The sequence below is a fragment of the Phalacrocorax aristotelis genome, chromosome 1 (assembly GCF_949628215.1).
Source record: "Phalacrocorax aristotelis chromosome 1, bGulAri2.1, whole genome shotgun sequence".
Taxonomy (NCBI): Eukaryota; Metazoa; Chordata; class Aves; order Suliformes; family Phalacrocoracidae; genus Phalacrocorax; species Phalacrocorax aristotelis.
Genome location: NC_134276.1, coordinates 196,913,381 through 196,928,395, shown reverse-complemented (window position 1 = coordinate 196,928,395; position 15,015 = coordinate 196,913,381).

Sequence of the window (15,015 nt, the reverse complement as noted above, 5' to 3'; positions counted from 1 at the left end):
CCATAGAGGAACTACATTCTCCTAAGTGAAAAATACTTACTGACTCCAGTAGTGATACAATACTGACTACACAGTACCCACTAGACATTCTCCCATCATAAGTCACTGCCATTAATCATTATATATATTTTACTTTAAAATAGCTTCAAATAAGTAGTGTGAAGATGTTCACATTTCTTTTGATTTCTATTACTGTCAGAAGGTGTTTTATGAGATATTCTTAAATTATTCACCACAACCTAAATAATGTAGTTACATTTTCACATCAAATAAGTCTATATACCTGCACATATATTGTAATACCCACGTTAATATAGTAGTAGTCCTGTCATCCTCTCTAAATGGGATAGATAGGACAGAAGCACCATTCTAGCGTATGCTTGCTGAACCAGCAAAAAAATAGCAATCCAGTGAGGGAGATTTTCAGGGAGGAAAAAGCAGGGGACTGAGTGTAAGATGAGCCTCTAGCTACAGGCAGATGCCTGAGGAATAGCCATTGGAAAGGGAAGCTGGCAGCAGGTAGATGATAGCAGGACCAATAAAAGCTGAGAGATGAACAGCAAAATCAAGGAAGAGCAAGCACAGGAAAGAAGGAAATGATACTTATTGATGAGGGCCCTTACAGGCAAAGGAGGGATCTGGAATGGTGAGCAGAAGGCCAGAAACTCTGGTACTGAACAGCAGCCGAGTGGTACCTTAAAAATGTCTGGTCCCTTTGAGCAAGGACCCATGAAATCACCTTCTTCACGCCTTCCTGGAGCTCTTATGTGTGGAAGGGCTAAGACAAAAGGAACTGAGATCACAGGACATTCATCTAGCCAACTCAGCCATTAAAGGCTTCACAAAAGGAGTCCAAGAGCAGGAATGAGAAGCCACATAGGACTAAGTTATCGATACTCTATGTGCTAATTTATAAATTATCCTCTACTGCCTTGTTATTTTCGACCCTCTTTCTGCCAGTCAGCTCTCCATTGAAGAGCCTTTGTGTACTTAATTCCTCTAAGGCAGTACTTCTCAGCTTGTAGTTTGCAGACTGTTGGTCTTGAGAAAGGCAGAACAGTAGTCCACAAACAACTGAAGGTACTCAGGTACCAACCTCATATGCATGGAAACGTGAGAAAACACAAAACAGGGAAATCAAGTAAAGAAATGATATTTCAAGGCTAAGCCAACTTTCATTTGATGGTAAATGAAAACATCTGTGGTAAAGGATTTTGCCTGTGCAACCTACATCTCCTAAAGGTCAACTGAAAAATTCTAATCCTTTATATAAAAAAAAATAAAATAGTCATTTCATTTTGGTTATTGCCACAAAAAAAAAAATCAATAATTTCTTCTCCTCTTTTGAAAGGCTAACTTCTGAAACTGCTCATTGTCCTCTATTTTATAAAAATGTGTAAATATATATTTATTCAAATGTGCTAGCCCAGGACAAAGTTCTTTTATTTGTTCATCTATTTTCAAACTCAGCCCAAATCCTAAATTTTGTTCTGTCAGGTTAGGCCCCTGCAACAGTAAAGAATAACATGAAGTATTAGAGGCTTATTACTCAGAGAAAAACCTCTCTTCTTGTTTAAAGTCAGTTCAATCTCTTTTCGAAAAACAAAAAAAAAAAAGAAAGCTGTCTTGTGGAATAACATGTTCTGATGCTATTTAACTGCAACTACATTTTTCCTATTCTGGGAGCACATACCTCTACAGTAGTTAACAGAATTTCTGTCCACTACAAGACAATAAAGGTAGCAGATGTGAAGTCACAAGACCCAGGGACCTCTACCAATTAAAGGTCAAAATCTGTCTCACTTCACAGAATGCAGCATTTGAGTGTGAGGTCTTGTATGTATTTGTCATCTTGTTCAGTCAGAAAGATATGACAACAAATAGCTGGTCAAAAGCTGTCAGGGTCAAACTAAGCTTGATAGAGTGCCCTAGTTCACCTCTGTGATTCCAATAGCTGAAATTGCCCTGGTGTCAGTTTGTATTGTAGTCAAATAGTGTGTGGCACACAATAGAACTGTATTCTTCCACTAATTGCTTCTTTGACCTTCTTGTTAAGCAAACATTTTGATTAGAAATATGTACCGCGCTATCATGTTCCACAGTAATGTAACAGCTGCCTCGTAATAGATTTGTAGTATTGAACGTCTTCTCACCTCACACCCAGAGAAATCACAATTAAGGTTGTATTAGAGTTTTTGTTAGAAGTAAGTGAAAATGCAAGAAGATTATATAGCATTCTATATAAAGGAGGGGATACTCTAGAGAATATTCACATTTCAGTGTCCTCTTGGTAAAATAGGAACAGATTTAATTTTTTTTACAGTTTTCAAGGTTCTTTTAACACTGATTTGGCCTGCAGCTAGGCAAGCAAAAAGAGAGATGACTGGGTAAACATTTCAACACTTTCTAGCTAAATGATTATTTCTCACTTCTAGGAAAAACTGAAACTCCCCTGCATAATTTTTAGCATGTCCGTAGAAATGAATACTGGATAAAGAAGTCACTAGCTACTGCTTTGGAATTCTGAGATGTGATTTACTAATTATTCCAGTGAACATGACTGCAGAGAAAGCTTGGACTTGTAAAGCATCCTGAGCTTGTCCAAGCAGACTCAGTAAAACCCAAAGGGAGACTGCAGAGCGCTAAATCCTGATCTCAAGCAGACTGGTTCCACAGCAAGTCAGAAACAATCAAAGCTTTCATGCTCATCTATTCCAAAATTTCTCTTTAACAGATCTTTCATTGTCTCCATTTTTGCACACAGACCCCTTTTACTTTTGGATTTTTTCCACTTAGCAGTTTTCTTCTATTTTCCTATTTATATCATTTTTCTCTAAAGCAGAAGTAGACTTCTTTTCATCCAATTTAGAGGTTTCCACCCATCTCTTTGCCTTTTCTATTCCCCAGCTAGCATTAGCCTACTTACAGTGTAATAATTTTGAAGTAATAACAACAATACACCTTTTTTATGGCAAAATAAGCCTTTCTTTTTCTGTGCATGCAATAGCAAGCACATATTAACGCGTGAAACATAAGACTTTTAATATAAATTTTGTCTTTACTTGTCTTTTGCAAAAAAGAACATCAATTTTGGCATAATTGTGTTAGAAGGCAAGATTTACAATTTAAAACCAGTCTTTTAAGTTCCTTCATTTATTAGCAACTATACTGACAAGAAATGTATTTGAGGAACCTCAATTCTCAACACACAGGTTGTAAAAGAATTTGACAGCAAGGAAATAGGGCTGAAGCTCTTTTACCCTGGAATTTCTCACATTTTTTACATGGTTTTCTGTTATCCCACAATTTTTCTTTAAAAGTCATTACCAGCTGCATTCTGTGCAGGTGGTCATATTTTGCTTGGTTGTGCTGTTGTGAATATTTTTGAAAGCATCTGTTCAGCAGAATGTGTGTTTCATTTTGCACATGTATGTAAGCGGATAATAGGAGAAAATATATTTACACCTGGAGTGACAGGAGTAAGAAGCTTGACAGAGGTTTTCCCCGCAGCAGCCTACATGCAAGGAACGTATTTGGCTCCGAGGTGTATATCTCCAGCGGTGCTTACCCATGGAAGGAAGCTCCAAATTCCTAGGTTATAACTATGGTGGCAGTCTTATGGGAAAGGCCTGGGGCTGGGGACAGTTGCTTCCCAGGCCACCCTAGCCCTGGGAAGAGGTGCAAAAAGCTGCTAGACACTGCTGAAAGCCCTGATCCATTGTGCTTTTGTGGTCCAAGTGTGCAACTCCCTGTTTGCTATGGTGACCTCATTATTCCATGCACAGTGAGGAAAATATTTTAGCAACCCTGTTTGAGAACCACTGGGGAACATTTTATTAATTTTCTTTGTGCAAAATGTTTACCTCTGTGCCTTCATAAATTGCTTTCCTGGCCCCAGGAACCTTTGCAATTTTAATGAAGGAGCTCTATCTATCTATCTATGTTCTTGCACTGTCTTTTCACAGATCCCAAAGAAAAATTAAGAAACAGTAAACACTTTGACTATTTCCCTTTGCAAAAACCTTATACTATTGGGATGTTCTTTGGTTGCTGTTTTACAAATTATAAACACTGAAAGTCAAGCTGTGCATAACAGCCCTTGCTATTGATGCCTGTTTTTTGGAATGACCCTCATTTTCATAATCCTGATGTTAAGTGAAGTTTAAGATAGGAAAAGGTAGAAATTATGTAAATTAAAAAAAAAAAAACACAGAGAAAGGCCTTGATTCTGAAAAATACTTTCAGATATATTTAACTTTGCACATCTAATTAGTCCCAGAGTAAAATTACATTGAAACCATTAATTTGCTATAAATAGAAATCTGATGTACCTCAGAATCATCTTACTATACTAAAACAAGCACAAAATCAATCATCCACATGGTTTTTACTTGAGCCTTGCTATTGCATATAAATTATTCCACCATTTCAGAAGTAGCCAGTGCAATTAAGAAACACTTTAAGGTGTATAAATTTTCTTCTGAGTAGAAAAAAATATAGGGCAATTGGAAAGTAAGGTGACAAATAGAAGAAGGGATTGTGCAGGACTTGCTTCAGGGAGTACTAACATGATGTTTTGTGGCCATACACCTAGCATAAGTCTGCCTTTAGGGCACTTCTGGACTACCACAATGAGAATAAGTAATAGCAATGATGCTATTGAAGGTAGTACAGGACAAGTTGGAACAGAAGGGAGCTGCTGGTTCAGAAATGCATACAGGCAAGGTCCACTGTGATTAGTGAAGGTACCTGGAAGTACATAGAAGTGCAGTTAAATTGTAGATAACAATCCCAGTGTGGCTTACAGAGGCGAATGGTAAACCGGAGCTTTCCCTCAGGTCCCCCAGTCTGCCTAAGCTTGAACCAGGGTAACCAGTGCACATTCTGCATTTGCTGTTTATTAAGCAGACTCTTAAAAGGACATAAGAAGAGATGGAGACACTTGGCCATATGACAACACAAGTAACTGGACAGACCAGGGGGAACTTGGACCATTTGTAGGATAAAGGATTGCACAGAGCAGTAACACACCCGGATTAGAAGAGATTTCTATTAATTCAGTAGAAAGTGAAACCATTACGTTGCAAAGTAGATAGGCTCTAAGGAGATTACTTTTTTTCCCTTGTCCAGCAACTTTTAGCAATCTTTGGTTACTCAAGATAAAACATTACTATTGAATTGCCTATAACTTAAGTACAGTCATAATCTTATGTGCAAATTGCTGGTGAAATCTTACCAAGTTCCTGCCTCTTCTGCATACACCTTCTTAAAGAAAGTCACAGAAGCTGTCTTGGCTGAAGGGCAGTGTCTTCCTCATAAGGAGAGTGTGCAGAAATATACTAGATGTAAGAGCTTTCTTTCCTAATGTTATCACTATGTTACTTTGTGTTGCAATTAAATAACCAGGATAACTTATATTTTAAAACTTTCAGGATCTTTCCAGTGAAGATATATTCAAAAGAGGTAGTGTCCTGAAGAAATCACTACATCTAAGAATTAGCCCCATTAGAGAACTAGGGTTGTCTTGTTCATACTAAAATGTATTGTGGTGGGAACAACACACTGAAGAGCCTTTGTTTTAATGGTCTTTAATCCTGCCCATTTGTCAATACACTGAAGTTACTTATGAACTGTCTTTTTTAAAATATCACTCCAATACTAAATGTAACATGCTCCACATAAAATGACATTCACTCTTACGTAGATTAAAAGAAAGTTAACATAACCTTTTAACACTCAACTTGTTAAGAATTTACAGCCATTGCCTGAATAATGAAATCACTGTTTTTGCACTACCCCATTTAAGGTACAGTGTTTTGCAAAAAGTAAAAAGAATACTTTATAGAACAGCAGAATAAGGAAGAGGATATACTACCTCACAACAGTGACATCAAAAAGTATTATCTACACAGAGCCTTTGTACACATTATGCTTTCTAAAGAAATGAAAAATATCTTCCTTAGTACTTTTAGAACCTAGAGGTCAGTTCTTGTTCTCTAGAACAAGTACAAGTCTCTCACTTAATCTGGATGCAAATTTGCTTGCTGTCTTCAGTAAAATTCTACATTACTTAGAAAAGATGACAATTAAATCTGCTTGCATTTTCACAGTTCAAGCATTGGCTGTGTCACAATAATAAATGTCAAAGTAATAATTTCTGTTAAAACCAAAGTAGTTGTAACACTAAAGCTGTAATGGGAAACAGCAGTAGATAGTCTTTATTTGGTAAAATGTCTCCCTGTTGGCTTCCCAGCCAGATCTCACAGTTCAGCTCTTATTCTCCATTTGCTCTTGTTTTCTAGCACCAGTCCCAGTCCACTGTTTTGCTTCCCAAACAATTTCTTCACCCTGGTTTTACCATCTTTTCCTCACCTTTCTATACTGTAGTTGCACCTAACTCCACACCACAACCAAACTGATACAGCCGATAATAAATTCTAGGCAGTAGTCCTGGCATTAATAGCCAACGCGTGTAACCAGCTGATTGACTGTGTCCATCCACTAAAAGCAAATGTCTCTCTAGTCAACTGATTCTAACACAGAAATAAGATACTTATTTCACATTAATCACTTCCAAGTCACTGGAGCATCTCGGTCAAGCCAGTCAGTTACTTCAATCAAAATGAGACTGCAAAATAAATTCTATGCAATCACTAGATTTTAGATGGATAAACAGGAACATATTATTTGCATATAGTGGCAGGTGGTGTATATTTCATATGAACAGGAATAAAATTTATTTTTTAATATTTAACCCAAGTACTTTAATACCTTTTTACAGAAGATTAAATTTATTACTAATATTTTCTGCTCTGTTATTGTCCACATTTACATATGCTACGAAGTAAGAAAACTAGTGCAGGTGAAGTTACAACGTAAAGTTCTTCCTCCTTGGCAATCTGAGCATACATGTTTTACAACAAAAAGAGTTCCACAGTCCATGACTTCCCCTCACTTGCCTCAGCTGGAGCTGGAGATGGTGAGGAATGAAGGCACTTTATTTTTCAGGCACACCCAAACCTGCTCCTTTCACTGATGCCATCTATCAGATTTCCAAAGCTAGAGTGAGCTGAATTTGAAAAATTTTCAACATTCAAGAATTAAGAAATCATTCATAGCTTACTAGCAGAATACAGAAGTATCTTCTTCTGCATATTGATGTGCTTTTTCATATTCATAATAGCTGACTAACCCTCTCAGTGAAACACAACTTGTCAATCAATAGTTCTGTACTGCATGTAAGCAGTAGGTTTACAGGATATTTAATGTAATAAAAGTAGACTTAACTAACATTCAATTAATTATTTTGTCCATTGATTATCCTTATTGATATTTGATGAATATACTAATAATTTATTAATATGTTCATTCTTTAACACAAGAAACAATGTGGTTTTAATTAAACTACAGAGCAGTTCACTGCTTTACATATTTTCTTTTTGCTCCTATGGCAAATGAATGTTAATTAGTATATGAAAGTATAGGATATCATAACATCAACCTTTAATCCATTTTCAGAAATTAATATTGGTTCAGTGGCAAGATCAGCTGCAGTGGAATTCGTGTAAATCATCTAAACTAGTGAACAAAATCAGTTCATTAATCCTTCCTGACAGGTTAATTTCATTCCATTTCTAAGTTGTCAAGTTAGAACATGGAACAAATAATCAAAAACCTTTAAATCAAATATACCAAATCAAGACTAATTGAATATGCTTCAAGTATGTCAATAACTAGATTCATTTTTCAAAATCTAATAGGAAAGCTTGTTAAACTATAAAAATACATGCCCTGCTAAGTCTGGGAGGGCAGGAAAAATGTTGGCACAGCAATTTTATTTCTTTGTTAACTGTATCCCCTGAATGTGTGCCACAATGTTCATAATGCAAATACATATACATCTCATTCAGTCTTTTCATATGCACATGCTGTGTACATATCAAACAGCCACGTAAAATATTGAAGTAAAATACAATTGTTCCATGAATTAGGAGCTCTTGAATTTCACATTCTGTATAATTACACTGTTCTACAGAATCACACATTTCTGCTCAGATCATTAATTCATCTAGAATTTGGAATGTCTTTCCAAGGAAATGGGACTGGCTTTCAAAATACGCTGAAGATTAATGACTATTAGTAAATTGAATAGGGCATAAATTTCCAAGTATTTGATCTCTGTTCTTAGATCCGATGTAAAAATTCTTTTTCCACTTAATCACTGGTGGCAAGAGAAGTTTAAGAAAACTCACTTTAAGGCCTTCTCAAGATATTTGCTGAATATTCCCAACTTTGCTTAGACTATGTCAGATTTGCTAGTATTACTAATGATCTCTTTCCTACAGCTGGATGAGAGTTTTCAACCATGACATGGAAACAGTGGGTGCAGCAGTGTTAAATAAAGACTCCCAAATCTAAGTGTCTACATGAGCCGCTGTCAGTTGAGACAGCGCTTTATTCTGCTGCCCACACACTGTCCTGCAGCCAGGAAACAGGGTTCTCTAACAGCTCATATACTGCAAAAAGATGTTCTGCTTCTTCTAGTTGCAAAGCAGGCAGGTTACTACAGTCTGGACTCTTGTTGTCACCACCCCATCTCTGCTCACCTTTCTTGGGTGCTACAGGACAGCACTCCTCAATGAGGGCACAGCAAGTGATGGGCTCAACTGTGGCACCTGGCTTGTACCACCTGGCAGAGCTGCTCTGCTCCTGCTTCTTAACAGATATAGCCCATATATATTAATTGCATAATTAACATTAATTGGAGATGGGGGGGCCCTTGGCCACAGTGACCATGAAGCAGTCAAGTTTAAATTTTATGGTGACTGGAGGAGAGCTGCCAGCAAGACCTCAACTCTGGACATGGGGACAGCAGACTTCAGGTTGTTTAGGGAACTACTTAGTAATGTCCCCTGGGAAAATGCTTTTGAAGGTGCTGGGGTCCATTGGTGCTGGTCATTTTTTAAGTAGCACCTCCTAAAAGCACAGTAGCAGGCATCCCAAAGTGTAGGAAGTGCAGGTGAGGGAAAAGGCTGGCCTGGCTGACCAGGGATGTTATTCTTGAAATAAGGAGAAAAAATAAAGTATATGGTCAGTGGAAGCAAGATCAGGCGACATGGGAGGACTATAGGGATGCTGTTCGCCACTGCAGGGAGGAAATTCATGTGGCGATAGCTCAATTAGAGTTGAAGCTGGCCAGTATTGTGAAGAATAATAAGAAGGGATTTTTTAAAATACATTAATGGCAAAAGGCAGGCTAGAAATAACATTGGCCCATTGCTTGATGAGAATGGTCACCTCACAAGCACGGAGATAGATAATGCTGAGACGTTTAATGCTTTCTTCGCCTTGGCCTTCAACACCGATGGTGGGCTCAGGGACTCCCAGAGCCCTGGGCTGGTGAACCATGACTGTTGGAATGATAAACTCCTAATAAACCCTGAGCTTGTACAGGATTTGCTGGTCCACCTGGATCCCTATAAGTCGATGGGGCCTGATGGGATTCATGCAAAGGTACTTAAAGAGCTGGCTGATGTCACAGTGAGACCTCTCTCAATGATTTTTCAATGCTCTTGGGAGTCTGGAGAGGTCCCAGTTGACTGGAAGCTGGCAAATGTTGTCCCAATCTTCAAGAAGGGATTATCCCGGTAACTACAGGCCTGTCAGTCTCACTTCTGTGCCTGATAAAATTATGGAGATCATTCTGGGAGTTATTGAAAAACACCTGAAAGACATTGCAGTCATTGCTCCCAGCAGCACGGGTTCACGAGGGGAAGGACCCACCTAACAAGCTTGATTTCCTTCTATGACAAGGGCACCCACCTAGCTGACCCAGAAAAGCCAGTCAATGTGATCTTTTTGGATTTCAGTAAAGCTTTCTATACTGTCTCTCCCAGTATCCTCCTGGACAAAATGTCCAGCACACAGCTGGGTAAACACGTAATGCAGTGGGTGAGCAATTGGCTGATGGGTCGGGCTCAAAGGGTCACAGTAAATGGGGTTACATTGGCCTGGCAGCCAGTCACTAGTGGGGTTCTGCAGGGATCCATCCTGGGGCCGGTACCCTTTAATTCTTCATAAATGACTTGGAAGCAGGACTTGTAAGAATACTCATTAAGTTTGCCAATGACACAAAATTGGGAGGAGTGGTTGATACTGTCGAGGTCAGAGAGGCCCTGCAGAGAGATCTGAACAGACTGGAGAGCTGGGCAGTCACCAGCTGTATGAAGTTTAACAGGGGCAAGTGCCAGATTTTGCCCCTGAGGCACGGCAACCCTGGATGTACACACAGACTGGGGAATGAGAGGCTGGAGAGCAGCTCTGCAGAGAGGGACCTGGAGGTTCTGATCAATGGCAAGTTGAACATGAACCAACAGTGTGCCCTGGCAGCCAAGAGGGCCAACCGAGTCCTGGGGTGCATCAAGCACTGTATTGGTGGCCAGTCGAGGGAGGTGATTGTCCCACTTTACTCTGCGCTGGTGCAGCCCAGCCTCCAGTACTGTGAGCCGTTTTGGGCAGACAGTACGTTAAGGATATAAAGCTACTAGAGAGCGTCCAGAGAAGGACCATGAGGTTAGTGAAGGGTTTAGAGAAGAAACCATACAAGCAGCAGCTAAGGTCACTTGGTTTGTTCAGCTAGAGAAAAGAAGATGGAGGGCAGACCTCATTGCAGTCTACAGCTTCCTTACAAGGGGAGGCAGAAGGGCAGGCACCGATCTCTTCTTTCTGGCGACCCGAGGGAATGGCAGGAAGATGTGCCAGGGGAGGTTTAGGTTGGATATTAGCAAAACATTCTTCAGCCAGAGGGTGGTGGAGCACTGGAACAGGCTCCCCAGGGAGGCAATCATGGCACCAAGCCTGATGTTATTCAAGAAGCACTTGGACACCACCCTCAGAGACATGGTGTGAATTTGGGGTTGTCCTGTGCAGGGACGGGAATTGGACTTGATAATCCTTGTGGGTCCCTTCCAACTCAGGACATTCTATGATTCTATGATTCTACCTTCATCCCCACAAATTAAATTATTTAAATTGAACAGTTTGTATTATTGGCAGAAGTGTGTCATTTAACGGAACTAGCACCTGCTGTGGCCCTATTTTACTTGGACTGGAAACAAATTTTTGGATCCATATATAGACTGTGCTCTTTTTTTCACAAATCACATCACAGATTTGAATGTGACAAGGCATCTAGGGTACCCCAAGACATTCAGTAACACCAGGCCACATGTGACTGGCAGATATGGCATGGGACCTATAAAAAGCCTTCTGGATCCTTCTGGAGTGGCAACTGGAAGCCAGGCAAGATACCCTAAGGAATCCCAAACTGCTCTAGATATCTGTTTACGGGGGAAAGCAATGCAGTACCAAGTGTCTATTTTAGCATGACCTGAATCTCTTTCTAGGCTCCATTGATTAGCTGTCCAGATACTACAGTGAGGGCTGAGATATCCAGCTCCTCTGGAGCAGAATCCTACACTTTGCATCAGTTACACTTGCATTGGCACAAACCGGGAAATACTAAAGCCAAGAATATAACCACCAGTGACTTTTCCGTTGAGCTCCAGAGGACATAGCGGACACCAGCCTGAACTGGGATTTGCAGAGGTGAAAACCTCCTTTGTTGCATTTGTATCTGCTCTCTCTCTCTAGAAAATTGTTCAAATGTGTCTACACCACAGCATTTTGTTTAAATAAGGCTGCAGACTTTTCTTGGGCTCTGTATACAGGAGTATGTTTCATGGCAACTAAATAATTAATCAGTGTTACTCTGCAATTAACCAAATAATCTCAGATATTACAATGAAATTTAAGAGCTCATTTCAGATTGTATTTTTCTTTTATGGAAAACCAGACAGTTACATTTCTGTTTCTCGAAGTACCCATGTTTTGAAATCAAAACAAATCTTCCAAATCACTTCTTAAACGGACTTATTCCATGAAGCTGACTGACTTTTTGATATACCTGTTTCATTCTGCACAACGTTCTTCACTTTCTTTCTTGCCAGAACAGTTTATTCACAGCATCCATTTTAGGCAGCTACAAGAACTCTGAAATACTTTAATGGCCAATTTATTCTGTGCTGTTCTTCAAATGCTCTAGATTTCACTTCATCTTATATCCATCTTCCTTCATTTGTATCATTAAAATGGCAGCATATTATGTAAATAAACTGAGGGCAATGAATTGAGTTTATTCTATATTTTCTTCAAATTAAAATTGCAACTAAGAAACTATATGTAGGCTTTATTTCAGCTAGCATTATATGAACAAAAAGGAGGCATTTAAGCTAGACATCTAAGTGAGTTACCCTCAGCTTGTTATACAGCAAAAAGATGTAAGTATCTTCATAGGTACTGTATCTTGTTCTAAGGTAGGCAATCTAAAGCAGATTACGTGAGTCCCAGGCACCTACTGGTGGTCTGAATAGCTCTTAGCTCTCCTGACCACAGTGGCAAAGGTTGTGCAGGTTGGAAGGCACCTCAGGAGGTCAGACAAGGTGGTTCAGAGCATTATCCACTACGGTCTTGAAAAGTCCCCAGGATGAAGAGACACAGCATATCCTCTCTGGGCAGCTTCTTCCAATGTTTAGCTCCTGTCATGATGAAAAATTTCTCCTTATACACAATCTGAACTTCTCTTTGTCTCAGTTTATGCCTGTTGTCTTTCATCCATGACCCAAAGTGAAAAGACTGCCTGTCTTCTGGATGACCTCCCCTTAGGCACTGGAGGATGCTGTCCAGGCACCCTAAAACCATCTCTTCTCCAGGCTGAACAACCCCATCCCCTCAGCCTCTCCTCAAACAACAAGTGCTCCATCTACCAACGATTGTGGTGCCCCTACACTGAATTCACTCCACCTAGTCAATAGATATCTAGTTCCATTGAAATGCCTTTGGAGATCCACACCAAGCTGGCAGATATGAAATGCGACAGCAGCAGCTAGAGGTTAAGCATATGCATTAGGTTAACTCAATGGTTTCAGACACCCATGAATGGGAAATTGAATTTGGCCCTACATCTCCCTTGAATTAAATGGAAGTTAAGGGAGTCAACTTACAGACAGGCACATGTAGACTTCTAAATGCATGTAACACAACCTGTGAGTTGACCACCATCCCAAACTCCCAAATCATACAATATTGCATGTGCAGCTGTTGACACTGGTAAACTATTTGGTATAAAAGTAGCTATTATACACTGCTTGCTCTCAGGATTTCAGTGGACTTCTCATATTAGGTCATATAGTCTTACCATATTTTTGATAAGGTATTTAAAAATAGGGAAACAAAGTCCTATTTCACATAAATCTGAGCCGGAGTTACAGGTAGAATTTAGATTGCTTTGATCTCACTTCTGGACCTTAAAACTCAGGAATATACTCCCTTCCAAATCTTACTGCATAATAAATCAATTAAAAACTACATTTTTACGCATTGCAGATAGTGTTATTTATGTCATAATCTACATTTTAGAGTTGAAAAGTTGATTCTGAGTTTCCAGAAAATTTTAAATCTGAAATCTCAGAAAAAAATTGGTGATGACAAGCCCTGACTCAGTTTTCATCTCACTTCTGTGCAAGTTTCACAACTCTGTTACAGATAATTTTTAAGTGGAACAGTTACTTGAAGCATTTTCATTATTTTTCATTAAATAATAGATATTTACCCAAAACAAACTTAACATCTTAATTCATATGAAAATTCAGCAACATAACCTTAACACAATCTATGTAATCTTTCAAACAGAACATTCCTAGAAATGGTAGGCTGCAAAAGAAGCTCCTTTCTTCCCTATGCATTCATGTTTCTACTAGAAATCATCTTTTAGGGAAGTTGCTGCAGCTTTCACTTCCACTTAATTAATATCTTTAGCTAATATCTGGTACCAAAAATATCTGCAAGATTAAGAGCTATTCTTAGTTCTTAATTCAACTCATCTCTTTATAAAGTATAGTGATTAAATCTTCTTTCTGAACTGGAGAATTTGAGACTTTCAGTTATGATCTCTAGTCTTACAGAGTCTTACAGTCTTGTCTATATAACTTCATTTTTTGTCTTGAAAAATAAAAATATAAATAATATATAACTTTCAGTATTTTAAGTACATAGTAAGACATGGAATTTACAAGGTGTGCATAAGTATTTCCAGAAATAGGACTAAAAGAAACTGGGTGTGGTTTGACATCAAGTACTTGAGTTCTAATATTTAAGCATCTAATATACGTGGATTTAAAGCCATTTTTAAAACAGAGGAATTCCTAATATGGTCTTAATCATGTACAAAGCTTCTAATCTTTAGTGATATCTAAAAGCTTAGCATTTGAAAATAATTTTGTACCTGTGTCTTCCAGGAACGCATTAACATGTTTGCATAGTTATGGAAATGGCAGTTGCAAATTGATTACTCATTTTAAGAAAATGGACGATACAATAGTACCATATTTGAATCATAAATCTAGGGATGCATTAATCAAGAATATGCATGGATTTTCAAGGATTTACATTAGCTGCTCATCTTCCTGCTTATGATATATCATATTTCAAAGCAATAAAGGCATGTATGAGGCATGCAAGTAGTTCAAGTCAATAACATCCACCTGTGGCCCTATAAATCATGTTACTCAAACCTCAGTGATACTCTAATGGAAACTTGAAACAGGATAAAAAACTTTAAATAATTTTTTAAAATAAGCTCAATTTAACTACAATTACCACCTCTATATAATAAGTGTTACAGAGTTGTGCTCCTTTCCCATACACATCCACTCAGCGATGACTAGTGCTGGTGGGAATGCCCACGCACTGTGGGCTACTGTATAGGTGCAGTGTACTTCCCATGCCGTGGTGGCTGGCTGGGTGCTGGTATAGTGCACCACCACACTTAACGCAGGGAACTAAGGCTCAGGATGAGTTAGAGGTTTATAAAGGTCTGGTAGGGATGAATCCTGCTGCCTCCAGTGTCACAAATATCTCTGTTTCAACCTTTCAGATATCTAGATTTCTTGCTCTGAA